This window comes from Buteo buteo, chromosome 8 (genome assembly GCF_964188355.1).
Source record: "Buteo buteo chromosome 8, bButBut1.hap1.1, whole genome shotgun sequence".
Taxonomy (NCBI): domain Eukaryota; kingdom Metazoa; phylum Chordata; class Aves; order Accipitriformes; family Accipitridae; genus Buteo; species Buteo buteo.
In genome coordinates, this window is record NC_134178.1 from 12,429,728 (window position 1) to 12,444,506 (window position 14,779).

Below are 14,779 nucleotides of genomic sequence, written 5' to 3' on the forward strand. Positions count from 1 at the left end.
GAATTCACGGGCAGATGAGTCACAGTAGACATCTGGAATAAGACATCCTTCAGACATCACCCTAGGCTAAAACTGGGTACTCATACGTCACTGGGAAGGACTTTCAGGTATCTGACACAAAACATATTCCTGAAGCTCTTATGTTGCCTATCTGCATTTGTAGCAGACCATATTAGACCAGGCCCTTTGAGAGCTGCAGTGGTTCACTGACTTCAGTATAAACGAAGTCAGTGATAAGTTCATTAACTACAAAATTTCACACAGGTCTGGGAATGGGACTCAGTTGCTGGATCTCTGAAACCAGTCATGATGAGGAGTGAGCTTGTTACATGCTTTACTTAAAACTGAAATACTTGAGAAGGAGCAGAAAAAGAAACCCAAACAACAACAACAGCAACAAAACCAGATGGAGTTTAAGAATTAGCAGTAAGCAACCTACAACCATGTCACAGACATCAGGCTGTCTCCTAATGAGATCTTTTAGAAGCCAGAGGGGCTGAGTCATCCTGTGTCCCCTTTGGGAAATAGATGGGATAGAATTAAAACACCTATATCATCCTTTAGACAAAGAAAAAAAAAAACTTCAATAAGGATAAACATGAATTAGCTGCAGAGATTCAAGTATGGCAGGATTGTTATTTCTGAGAGCTCTGAGGGAACCAGGGCCAGTCAACAGACAGACTAAAGCTAACATAGTATACACAACAGGCATACAATTAAAATACTTACAGCTTAGCTTGTTTGTACAACTTATCTCCTGCCTGAAAAAATGAAACATGTAAAAACAATTCAAGAAAAAAAGAATTGTCAGGTTCTTAGGAATCATTTGCTTTTATCATGTTTAGCTTTCCAGCTAAACAAAAGAGATATATGCAATTTGAACAGGACTGGTAAAAGAGCTTTGAACAGGATGATCCATTTGTAGTGCAAGGACAGTCCAGAAGAAAGCATGGGATAGATACCATAGGCCACAGCACATCCCTCAAGCTGGCTCAACCAAGTCACCCAGGTGGTCTTCCTCCAGCCCTGATCCTAGCCACTGCTCAAACAATAACAGCCTGAAAGACGTCCCCTGCCTTAGATGTTCAAAAGGCCGTGAAGAAAAATGGATTTGCTTGGTGCAGTTCCCCAACAGAGGCACAGACACCTCCCTGCGGACAAGGGCACTGTGGAAGAGCAGGAGGATGGAGAGAGGGCTGGGACTGACCACAGACCACCCCCACCATAAATACCTTGCATCTGACCAGACCCAGGGAGAGCATCGGGCCCCTGGGAGTCCAGCCCTGCTCTGCCTTACCCATCCACCGTGCCTTCCTCCCGCACAAAAGGCAGAGTTCGATGTCAGGGCATGCTACAGAGAGGACGTGTGAGAGCAAGAGACCTGTCAGCGGGCTCCAGGGAGCCCTGTCCTGCTGCTTAGAGCAGGTCAGCAGGAAAATAATGAGAAATATCTGGCATATCTGGAAATCCTACTCCCTGCTTCTTCTTCCTCCCCAGCCTCAAGCAGGGCACCAGTGTGTCCAGTCCGTGAAGCTAGCTCCAGAGACAGCAGCTGAAAGGTCTTCACTTCCCTAAAAAGCACCAGGAAGGTAGTCCTTAAGAAGAGAGTGCAAGGAGATGGTCGTGAGGGACAGGAGGGAAGACACGCAGCCTGTCTCAAGCCGAGAGGCTGAAACCCACACCCTGCCTGGCCCAGGAGAGGACCCCAATGGCCAGGACAGAGGTCTGACCAGGACCCCGAAAGCCCATACCTAGCGGTGGCACGTAGGTGGCTGTGCAGGAGGGAACTGACGGTGAAGCGAGCCAGAGAAAGTAAGGTGGCCTCCCTCCTCTGGTTAACTTTAGGGCATCCCTCCGTGGGTTCTGGAGCAGAAAACAGAGATCAAGGGCTGCTTTTTATCCAACGCATTTGATCGGCTATCACTTCACATCAGGCACAAGTGCCTTACAAGAAACAGGTAGCTCTCATTGCATTTTGTAAAGCATTCCCTTGCCACTTGTTAAGAGTGCTCCAAGAATACCTACCCCAGCAAATGTTTCTAGGCATGTAGGCATGGGAAAAAAGAGAAAAAAATCTTGTTTCAGGTTTGGGTTTTTTTTTTTCATTAGTTTGGGACCTGAATGGCTAAATACCCAAAGTGGAATGGAAAAACACCTAAATCATTTTGGATCTAGCCTTTATCTGGAGAAAGTGCACAAACATCCGTTGGTGATCAGGGAAGGTGGGAGAGGCAGGACAAATTTTATTCTATGAAAACGAGAAAAAGAAACCATTGTATTAAGGAATCATACTGTTATAGTATAAAATTTTGTTGGAGGAGGGTAGGGCAGGTAAGGAAGAAGAGTTGAGCCTGGTTCCTCATCACTATGATCCCTCTGTTTCTCCAGAGCTCACGTATTAGCATGGCTAGAGCAAAGCAAGGACTGGAAGAGAACAACCAAGTAAGGAGAGCACTGAAGATTCGTGTTGTCCGTGCAGAGCTGAGGCTGCAGTGAGGACGTAGCACTGGAAAGCTAAAAATTCCAGAGTCAGCTGAGCTGGCTTAGGCTCTACAGCAATGTGCAACATAAATACAGGTATGAAACTGAGAATAAAACAGTGTAGAATTAGACACAGTTTATTATTAGAAGCTACAGCTGTCAGCGCAGATATGAAATCATATTTCATACTTAAACATTGATACTAGGTATAGAATGAGGCTGCCAAAGCCAAAGAGAAGGTCTGAGATATGGCTATGGTGGTACAAAAAGATACCCTTGCTGGAAGAGGTTAGACCAAAGGTGACAGGGAAGGTGCAGCACCACCAACCTCGCCATCATCCATCACTTCCATACAGTTTAAAACAAGCTTTGACAGTCACAGTGTTCAATTATTTGCTGACAGCAGTTTCCTGCTGAGCAACGTGGCTCAGATCAATTTGGGCTCTTCAGCAAATTGGCTTTCTGTTCTCATTACCCCCATCTATGGGATTATGGCACTATCAAATGGAATTAAAATGCACTGGCTGTTCTTTCTAGCAATATAAAGCTGAAGTTAACTGCAAAGCAGAAGGCAGTCACCTGACATGAGTAGGGCTATGTTACACCTATCATCTCTGGACTTCAGGTTTTTATCTTGGCAACCACCAGCTTTCAGGACTGTCAGGGCAAGTATAAATTTTATTATGTTAAGCAAGAGCAGGAACAATTAAAGCAAATACTTTATTAATAGAAACAAATACTGAGAGGAAAGTCTGAAAGGAAAGTCTGTAGGAGCAGGCTGCTTATAACTCAAGGTCAAACTCAGATCAGAACTGAGAGCATGATTAAAAAATCAGCAATAAAAAATGCTTGATAGCATTTATGCCACAGACTTAGCTGCAATTCTGGAAACTTCACTGCTCAAGTGCCAGAAAAGCCACTGTGAGCTAGGATCTGCAAAATCTTTTCTCGCTGGAGAACAGCAAGAGCCAAAGACAAGCGCCTTTCTTGTCTTGATGTAACCTTAAAAGTAATCTGTTGGAACAGGTTCACAGAGGGCAGATTCAAACTCAGCTTTAAAAGGCGAAGGCTCTGAAACATGAAGAAAAATGGATTAAGGGCTCAATTTTTCTGAGTATTCCAAACTCTTTTTAAAGTCAACACTATTGACTTTAAATGGCACTAAAATGGGGGTTCTGCTGACCCCCAATCTGTAGAAACCTCTTTTTCAGCTGTGACTTTGACAGAATAACAGAAAAGTCTTCAAGGCTTTAAGAAATATAGTTTGTATTTTAACTGAGACTTGCAAAACCACTTAAGTAAAAAAATGCAACAAAAAGCAGCCAAAAATCACAATCTTTTCTCATCTAAATAAATCAAACCAAGAATTAAGAGCAAATTAGGATTTAATTTAGCAGTTACATCCTAGCAATTGGGTTAGTTTTTTTCCAAATTACAGCCCATACCATAGATGAAAGTTAAACGTGTCTTCTACAGCTTAATTTTATGCATCTCTAGGAATTTGCCAGGTACATTACTACATTCCTCCAAAAGCTTATTTTAAAGACAATTTTCATAAAAATTTGCACATTACTGAACACAAAGCAGAAATCCTATTCATTCATTTCTGGCACAAAGGAAATGACAAGGCTTTTGCCTAGGGATGAAGAGTTGGGGACAAAGGTTGTATTTTGGTTTGGTTAGATTTTCTTTGTTAAATTATCAACAGAGGATTCTTAAAGGGTCCCTGACACATTGCCAGTTCTCTGGAGAGTGGCCGCCTTGGCTGGTTTATTTCAAATAAAGAGATATCCCACATCCAAACTAAGCTGTCCTACATAAAAACCGTGGTCCTCTGACCAAGTTTGCATCACTCACCTGTAATTTCATTTCCCCTTCCCTGCTGTGTGGCTGCCCAGAGGATGAGAACAAAAAAAAGAGTGATTCTGGCCATTGTATCGCCCGTCCTGGATAAGCCCTTCTTACCGCTTCGTTTCCAAGGTGGTAGAGCTTGATCGTCCTTACATGTAGGCTTTTGGATTAGGGGAAAAGGTGCTCTGGTTTTTTTTTACCTTTTGCAGGTGGGTGATAACTACTGGCAACAGAAACAAAGAAGCTCCAGTGGGAATTTTGCCAGTTCTCTCTCCTTCGCACTCTCCCTGGGGAACCTGCGTCTTCTGCCTGCTCAGCTTGGCTTCCCACCAGCCTGACTTTGAGAAAAAGGCATTTCAAATTGCTGGTTTAGTCCGTGTTTATCCTTCTGAGCACTTATGCCCTCTCGCACCTTGAATACCTGACAGCTAGGAGCCAGATTTACATACCTTGAATGTCAGGTATATGTGTCCTGAATTTTGTTTCTGTCCACACATCAAGTGATACCATTTTGTAGGTCTTTAATTCTGTACCTTGAAAAAAACCTAAGAGTATAAGCAAATGTCTATGTCAATGTTTTTTCCTGAATTTAAGCTGTTTCACTAGCTTGCTTTCATGGTGCTCCTCATTTCATTGCAATTTCAGCATCACATAAACCAGAGCAATGCTAGGCCAACAAGACCCTTACTAGGCAGGGCATGAATCAGGAGATTTGAGAAACCAAAATCCCTTTCTTTTCATTGTGCAAATCATGAAGGCATGTTCCCAAGATAGACGTGCCTGCAGCTTTACAACGCAGGATGATAACTTCAGTGCAATATCACTTGGCTCATACAAAGAAAAGGAGCAAACACAGTATGATATTTTACAAGGAGCTGACGCTAAAGTATGGAAAATCACAGGTACAGTTCTTGCAGCTGAGGCAATATGTTCAGACCAGCACTTAAATACATGTTACATTATTGTAGACAATTTCACGTGGATGAAAGAGCCAGATGTAAGGGAGCAGGAAGCACAAACTCTCATTTGTGTATGTTCAGAAAATCAGTAATACTGCTTCTGTAAAACGCTGCCAGGCAATCACCATGTTGGCACTCACAAGGTAGGAGAGCTGGGGCCCTGGAGAACATGCGGGGCCAACAGGGGAGTCGCAGGGTGGTTCAGATCCTCTGGCAGAGGGCAGAGCCAGAGCTCCGTGTAGTGTCGAGGCACTTGTGAGCTGTTTTTCTGGCTTGGAAAAGAAAATATCAAGCTCATCAGGAAAAAAAAAGAAGAAGAAAAAAAGGAAAATTAAGGCTTGCCCAGACTTCAATTGAAAAATGTTTTTGTAGAAAACGGGAACATAGGTAGCGGAGAACATTTCAACAAAAAAACAAAATATATTTTGGTTTGGAAACCTTTCTGCTGTGTCTAAGCAGAACGTGTGCCTTAGCACCCCTTATCCTGCACACACCAGGATATCTAGTCAGGCTGTATCTCCCGGGTGCACCATCTCCTGTCAGCACAGGGAGGCAACAGGGAGACCCTGGCTGTAGGCTGTACAAAGGATGCCATCTAACTTAAACCCCCCAGTAATAAATAAATAAATAGAAAAGAGGAGTTGAGTCAGTGAAATTCAATTTGCAAATAGAAATATTTCTCTTTGTGATCTATTTTTTTTCAGCCATCTAAATTTTCTGGAAAAAATATCTTGATTGAAATTTTTCAGCTAGCACTCACAAAAAAAGATCTTTAGCCCTTAGAATTACTTGGCACCTTCTGTAAGAAGCATATGTCCTGGCCAAATTCAAATGTAGGTAATGCCAGACTGGCATCTGGATTGGAATGCATCTGGGGTCTCCCACTTACAATCCTAAATTGCTGGATAGGGTTGCTGTATGTCTTAAACTGTTGCTGCTTTCCAGAGTTAGGTATAAAACAAAGTCATCATCTTCACCACTCAGGACCTCTGTGACTGAAGTATGATCCTCCAAATTGCAGTAAAGGACTAACATCCCCATTCCAAAAGATTTAAGTATACACACTCATGTTTAGGACTATGAACAAACATGGATAAAACTTTGCACATTTACGGCTCAGTCTTATGGCTGGCAGCTGCATCGGGCTTACGTTCAGGGTGAGGCAACTAACAGTGAGTTGCAATTTTATTGCAGTAGTGAATGAAACGGTTCCTAAATACAGAATATGTAGAACCTCCTTTGCAAACAAAAGTAAAGTCAGTGGGTGTTTAATCTAAACAAGAAATGGATACAGAAGTCGTGTATTTAAGGATTTACCTTGTCATTTGCAAATTCTTTGAGGTTCTGATTCATATCTGCATTATTTCTTCAGTTACAATCTTTTAGGCACACAGCAACCTACTTCTTAGCAAATGCAGATACTGGAAGAGACCACTCAGGCAATTAAGTATGCATCCCATGTCCTGTACAACCATTTTCACATCTTCCAGCCATACTACTGCACTGAGTTAACTGCAGTAAGTTGAAGATGATGCCCTGCATCCCCGGCAGTAGCATGCGCTCTTCATATTACTGCAGTTGCTGTAATGAGTTGCACTTACTCAGCACAAGTCAATACAGTCTCCTGCAGGGAAACCAGATAGACTTATTGATCATTTTGGAAAAATGACCACCTGTACATGCATGGCTGATTACATATAATTATATTTTTAGTAACCATTGATGTATTTTATAGATAAATTTTTGGTCTTTTTTCCCTTATTCCTTTCAACTAGGTGTTATCTTAGGACCCCAGTAGAAAATTTGCTCACTCTTGCTTTGGTGGTGAGGAAGGTCAATGGAGAGAGGAACGGAGAAGGAGATGTTAGTGGAATAAAAGCCCTGGCTGTGTGGTGCTGGCAGTGAGCTGGACTCCGCTCTGGAAGGAACTCATCACAGTCTTCCTCGCCCCGTCACCTGGAGCGGATCAGTTCTCCCGGCTCTGTTGTTTGTATTTTCTGCAGTTACATTTGTAATGTCTGAATTGACCTAAAGTATGCAATTTATACAAAGAAGGGCTGTGCCAATAAAAGCTATGTCAAAATCCATCCATGGATAATTTTTCAGGATCAAGAAGCAGATTTTTAGAGGTGGGATTTGACTCTCCTAGACTGTACTATCAGTAATTGGAATATCGTGGCTGATAGCAAGCTTTCTTTAGCCATTTATTTCTTTAGATGGATTCACTTTTTTTTTTTTTAATTAGTCACTTAGAAGATCCTGATGTTCTTTCAGCTAGGAGTTTGACATAGAAAGTTCAGTTGCTGGAACATTTCTTTTTGCTTTGCATTATTTTGTCTATGAAGTAATCACTATTTCAGATGCCCAAAATGGTCATGACGTTTCAAGACAGACTGGTTTGCATGCAGGAAACAGGACTATGCATTTGGGCTCCAGTGGAATCTAACAAAAGCCGTTCCGTGCTCCAGAAGCCAGCAAGCCTTCCCATAGATGTCTAGGACCTAAAGCTTGAGAAACATTAAATCATTTAACCTGACCTCTCATGATCAGCTGTCAGTAAATTTCTCCCAGATACCTCTTCCAGACCCCCACCATTTCAACCTGATCACAGTCTGTCAGTCTGAGAAAGCCCAGACTATGGCCACAGCAGACTGTGGGAATGGATGGAGGTGCCTCCAGTCCTGAGGATCTCATAGTGGAAATAAACTGATCCAGGTCAGGAATGCAAAGGCAAGACCATGCTGCTAGCTGCCAATGAAGTTGACAAGAAGTTCAGATGAGACCTGATTTCCATCTGATTTCTGCCCCACGACTGCATCCCCTAGTGCCCGTGACTCCCAGTGATTTTTTTCTCACCATCAGGGCAGTCTTAAAAACTGCCCCTGCTGTGATATTTCAGACATTTGGTATAGGGCTGAGCTCAAACCGGTCTTTCCCTTGGTGGGGTATTGCTAAGGTTTCTTTCCTCCTCTCCACTCCTGATCTTTGCAAAGCCTGCAGAAACTTAATTGCCTTTGAGCCTGCAGCTGATCTGTCAAAACTGGCTTAAATAGGTCAGCAAGGCCAAAAGGTGTTAGAAGAGAGGAACAGGCTGACTTGGCCAGAAGTAACCTTTTTGTGGCTAAAGACAAAACAAAATAAATCACTCCTGCCATCAGGATACAAACTTATTCCAGCTTCTGAAAATCAATACATATAATGGACACCTTAATGTCCGCTCCCTACAGAGAACTGAACTTTGCAGAAACTTTAACTATTCAGTTCTCAGAGTTAAAATGCCAGTCTGCAATTCCAGGGACTTGAAGTCCCTGCCCCTGCCACGGAGCTCTTGTGCGGCCACAAGCAAGTCACGCAGGTCAAATGTGCCACTGCAATGAAGTCATGGGGGGGCAGAAAGGCCAGTATTTCAGACCTCGTGAAAGCCACAGCTACAACACTGTAAATATGCTTTTGCTTATATTACTTGAGAAAAAAGTAGAACAGAAAAAGCACTGTTTTGCCTGCATATGCTAGGCCTATGTTAGCATGGACAACAGCTAAACTTGTGATTTTTTGAAGGGGTCCTTCAGACACATATCCAAACAGTGGAATAATAACACTTGCTCATTTCGCTGATGTGTTTCAGAGAAAAATGCATTCAAGATGAAAGGACATATACAAATGAGAGTAAAAAACCATTCACTTAAAGCCCCAGGAGTTAATTAGCTCAACTGTGCAGGCAGAACCACCTCTGACTGTACTCGGTGATTTCTTCTGTCTCACCAACAAACTGTTCCTCAGGAAAATCTTCGGGTTTTGTTTTTTTCCCTGAACACGCACAAACTGTTTTAAAGTGACTCATGAGGAAAAAGTTCTTACTGGTAACAGGAGGAAAAAATATGAGTCAGGCGGAGGTCATGCTGAACCTCTGCCTGGCCTTGCTCCTCCAAGCGAGCGCCGGTTGTGCAATCTCAGCACAGAGAAGCTCTTGTTTGCTCCAGTGCTTTGATGGCACGGTCCCATTCCCAACACCGAGTTTGGTACCAGATGAGACTGATGATCACACCTCATACATGATTTAGCAGCGCTGCAGGGAAGTAAATCCCACTGAAGACATTTTGTGGTGTACTTCTTGCTTTTAACTCTCAAGCCAGGTGTTTTTGAAAGAAAGCAGTCTGGGCAGCGGGTATTGCCCTTTGCTATGAAGACTTACTTGGAAAGAGGCTCCCTGGCTCAGCATCCCCCCCATGGGATACAAGGGCCAAGTCCACCTGAAGGTCCCATTTAGCAAAGAGTATCGTGTCTGGCCTGTACCAGCACTTGGTGATGGGACCGGAGCCCCCTCCCCGCTCTGGCTGGCTGGCTGGACCACCAGCTCCCAGCAGAAAAGGACTGGGAACACAGCACCGACACCGGTCTCACACCTCCGTGCTGAGCCGATACCACAGGGCTCCAGAATGGGAATGTGGCCAGGCTTCGCTGGTTTGTGCCAGTGCCGCTGCCTGTAAACCATTTTTGACCGAAGGCCACTGCTGCTCCTCTTGGAAGAAGGATGACTCCCCATTTCTTATTCCTCCTAAACTCATCCGACATACAGCCAGAATATGGATGGGAAGGACGAAGGACTGTGTATGCAACTGGCAAGTCGCTTTGTGAATCCGCCTCTTGCATACACATGAAAAACCTGCCTCTGTTAAGCAGATCTGAAGCACAAAATAAACCAACCAAAATATACAATCTGCTTTTCGCTGTTAGTCAGCATAAGATTTGGCCCTTACTTCCAGCTAAGAGATAGAGAGATATACACACTCCCCCAAGTACACCTTTCTGATGAGAGATCTTTCTAAATTGTTGCAGATGCTAATCTATAGCCCAAACCCCAGAAAATGTTTCACAATTTGTATAAGATCTTTTATTGATGCAATAGATTTAAATGCCTATAGGAAGCTTCTCACTTTGAAGGACCTGAAGGAAAATTGTTTCAGTGTGTTCCAGAGCCAGCTCAATTAAAAGCACAGAAGCTCATAAGGAAGAGAAGCCTTTCAAAGCAGAAACACTGGACTAAGGGAACCTCCTATACAGACAAGGCAAGTGATGGCACCCCGCTCCTACTATGTGAATACTGAGTAAGGATTTCAGGAAAGGTTTGCAAAAAACCAGCACATTTTAACTTGGTTAGAAGATACAAACACTTGAATAGATTTGTTTAGAAGGAGGAATGCAGTAAGTTGTTTTGGGGAGGTGTATTGTTTCTTTTTTTTCTCCCCATTAATACCAGTAATTGTGATCAACCCAGACAAACACTGGATTACTAAGTACAAAGGAGGCAGGAAGCTTTTTAAGTGGGCAGAAAAACACCAAATGACTAAAACACCAAATGATTAAAAGAAATACGGAGTCAAGTTTGAGGTAAAGGGAAGCTTGGGCTGCAAGAAAAAGAATAAGAGTTTTAATCTTTCTGCCAAAATGTAATGACCAGACAAGTTATGAACCCAAATCTGTGTCTCTGAGGGAATCTGAACAGAAAATTCACCAGTAGTTTCAGAGATCTCACTGTATACAGTGAGGAAATGCTTTTCTTTTTTCTTCCCTTTTTTTAAAAGAAAATCCTGGCCTGCTGTCAAGTATAACTGTTGTTTTGAAATTATTTCTGTTTTGAGATTGATAGTAAATCATCAGTGCGATTAAAATCAAAGGATCTATCGGTTTTCCACGCCCTTGGTCACACCCTTCCCCCAAATAAAGACTACAAACTACTTTTAAGAACCCTTGCACCAGGTGTCTGTCAGAACCAAGCCAAGTCTGAACAAATATTCAGACTTGCCCAGAAGGCACTACAGGGCTAAACCGCCCTCGGAATTACTCGGCAGGAGGCTGTTAGCATCCTCCTCTGACTCTGCATTTTGACAAGTATACATTCACCATGGTTTCACCCACCAAGTGACTTCTGTCATCTGAAGCATCTGTTGAGTTTAAGCTTTTGCCTCAACAGAGGAGAGCACAGCTCCAGCTTGCAGAGTGTTTTCCAGCACACTAGCAGAATTTATTCCATCAGTACCCATGAATTAAGTCATGGAAGAGTGGAAGTCTAGTATTAGCCTACAGGTGTCTCGCAAGGGGGGCACTTTGCAGGACTGTGCAGCCAGAAGGAAGCCTCCATCCTTGGAGCATGAGTTTTACATTATACTGGGGAAGAACCACGTTCAGCAGAGTTTCTCAGCACTGGTATTTCCACCTCTGATGCCAGGAAAACTGCTGCTTTTTCTACACCCTCTCCCACGTGCAGCCCCTGCCTCAGTTAGATAGCACCGTCTGCTTCTCCAGGTACTCAGGAAAAGAAAATCATTCCTACCTCCTAACAGCATCAACTGCTGACACAAACAGTGGCCATTTCTCTATGATACCCCAGTGCTGAAAGGGGATGTAGAAATCTAAATGCCTAGTTTGGAATAAAGATTATATTGCACCACTGACTTGGTAATCTATAAAAGAAGCAATCGATCACCTTCTTTGCAAATATAATCAGGAAAAAGGAGACATGCCTGGCAAGGAGGTTCGCTGTTTGGAGCGCAAAGAGACTTCACACCAGGTTTTGGCATTCTAAGGTGAAGAGAAGTATGTGGTCATGCACTGTAAAATAGGAGGAAAAGAATTTTCTTGATTTTTCTCTCCTTCCAGTTTTCAGACCACAAAAACCCCAGCTAAAATGATCTCTCTTTATTTAACTAAAGAAAAAAAAAAAATCACATTTTGCCAGATATTGAGAGCTGGTATTTAAAGCTCAAAAGGAGATGTTTTTCAAAATGTTTATTGGCTTGTGAAAACAGCGGGTTATTTACTGAATCTGTTCTGCACCCTTAATTAGCACAAATGCCAGTAGGGAAACTTCCTGCGTGCTTTCTCCCATGCTGACCTTCCACATGAGAAAAATTCCCTAGTGAAAATAGATTTTAATTCCCTCCCTGAAATCAAACATCTGGCTTTGGTTAAGGATGCACATAACCCTGTCCATTGTGATATTTGGATTGCAAGTGCTCTGGGGCAGGGAGTATTTTCTTTGTTATTTGCGGCTGAAAATGATAGGGCCTTCAGTTTATAGATATAATAATGATAATGCTACCACTGAAGGCTAATGAGAACATGATTGTTATCATGATTAACATTCATTTCCCATTCAAATGCCAAGTATAAATATCAGCATACATATTCCGTCACTCTTCATTTTTGCAATTAATTTCTATCATATTCTAAAAACTACTGAATATTGTCCTACTCGAGAGATGGAGCTCATGAACTGATCTAATGCCTCAAATTCTCATTGAAAGGTGAGTCAAGGGTGTGTCGGTCTCCTCCAAAAGATAGTACTGTTCATATAATTATGTGCATCAGTTACATCAGTTTAATGAGAGATATGAGAATGTGATGCACTTCTTAAAAAGTGGGAGGCAAATGAAATAGGATTGCATCTAGCACATTTTCATTTAGTTCACCGTTCTTTTCTTCTCAGAGATCTGATGGGATGGATGGACCAGGGCCCACTGGCAAAGTCAGAAAAGGCTTTAGGACAGTCTACAAAACTTCCATGCCTTAGCTGCAATGGATTTAAGAAAGCAAAAGCTTAGCTGATGACAAGAGTAAATGAATTCTTTGCCTATATGCCCCTGATTCTAAGCAATCATGCACCTAAGAGGAAAAACATTGAAGGGCAACATCATTCCCTGCTTGCTAAAGATCTGGTTTTGACAGACCTTGTACTTCCAGAAGCAAGAAGGACAAGAATACTTAACACAACTTTAGGCACTGGAAAAGCTCACATGATGAGCCCTGAGGGCTTATAAACAGCAGCAGATGGGTAGACCCTTAATCATCAGTCTGAGAAAATCACCCCAATGTCAGTGCTGGAATTTGATGTTTCCTCCAGGATGTGGTGAGCACGTTTCCTTACCAGCAAGGTGGAAACCTCATGCTGTGGAAGGACACAGAAAAGTATCCTCACAGTAACAAGTATATCTTTATGGTAAAAAGGGTCCAGTAAGAAAGCATTTATCATATGGTCAACAACTAAAGCAATATTTCCATGTCAAAAATGGCATGGCTGGGGCAGTTTGGCACTCTGAAGACTGGCAGTGAGTGGCAGAAAGCAGCCAAAACCTCAGCAAATCACCTGGAGTTTCATTTGGCACAAGGGCGATGCAGACCTGGAAAAATGGGCTCTGTGTAATTCTCTGGTCCATGGGGCAGAGAAAAGGAATAGTCAGAACATTTTTGCCTTTAAGATGCTGCTGAAATACCGTATGTCCAAGGGAGATAAGATCAAGAGGAGGCAAAGGCAAATTCCAACAATACTGGTTGGTATTCCCTTTCCTTTTGCTGTGCCAAGTACAAAAATGGAAGGTTTAGCTTCTTTTTTTAAAAGCAAACATCTGAATTTTGAGGAGTCATGTGCTACGTTATGCAACTACCTAATCCCTGACAAAATGGGCTGATTTTCAATCTGGAGTTGTCTAAAAATAAATTTGGGAGGACCGTTTTCCCAAAAGGGTAAGGGTTATGCACATAACTCAGTGTCCACTTATGAAAATCTTTTCTGCATTCCTACAAACAGCACTAATAATTATCCAAGCAGAAAGGTCTTTTTAATCAAATTTACTTTTAGGTCCTCTTCTGTCTTTCCCCTTTTACATTTCTATCAGTCTGAATAGTAAATGCAGATGAATGTTTTGCTTAGGTTTTTTCTTATTAAGTCTCTGCCATTATATACATTTACTTTTATACACATGTATGTTTATATTCACACAGAAACATATGCACATGTATATATAAACAGATACATACAGGTACAGGCATACACATATATGTGTATATACATGCATACAAAGATACAACCATTGCAAGAGGAATTCTATTTGATTCAACACTGTTAATATTTAAATTAAAAATGATGGAACTATTGGCCTGTTGAAACTTGTTCTTACAAAACCCATTTTTCAACCATGATTATTACACTCTTCAAGCATCGCAATTTATACAGAAAGCAGTCGTGACAAGGAAGGACCAGTTCTGGCACAGGTAGATGAGACAAAGGAGAAAAAAAAGTAGAAACAGTGGCTTGCATTACAGTCTCTGGCATCTGTGTACAATCAGTGAGGAGGGAAATGGCTCTCTGCTCACTGGATGCTTGAGCTGGATGTTGTAAACACCCTCTAGAAGCTTTTATCTATCAATTTAGTTTAAGCTTTTATTCTTAACAAGTCTTTACATGAGCACCATAAAGACAAGTCCCATAGCACCTTATTAACTTGTTTATTCTTTCCCGCTCTCTGCATTCACACTAAATCACATTATGCAATTAGCTGCTATGAAAACAAATGAAACCTATTTTGTTTTTGTGTGTTTAAGGATCAGTTAAAAATCTGTTCTCTTAAAAAATTATTTGACTTAGGATCAGTTTGATGTCTGAATTATTTTCCTGTACTATGAAAAGAAGCTGCTGCTGATGTTATGTTTAA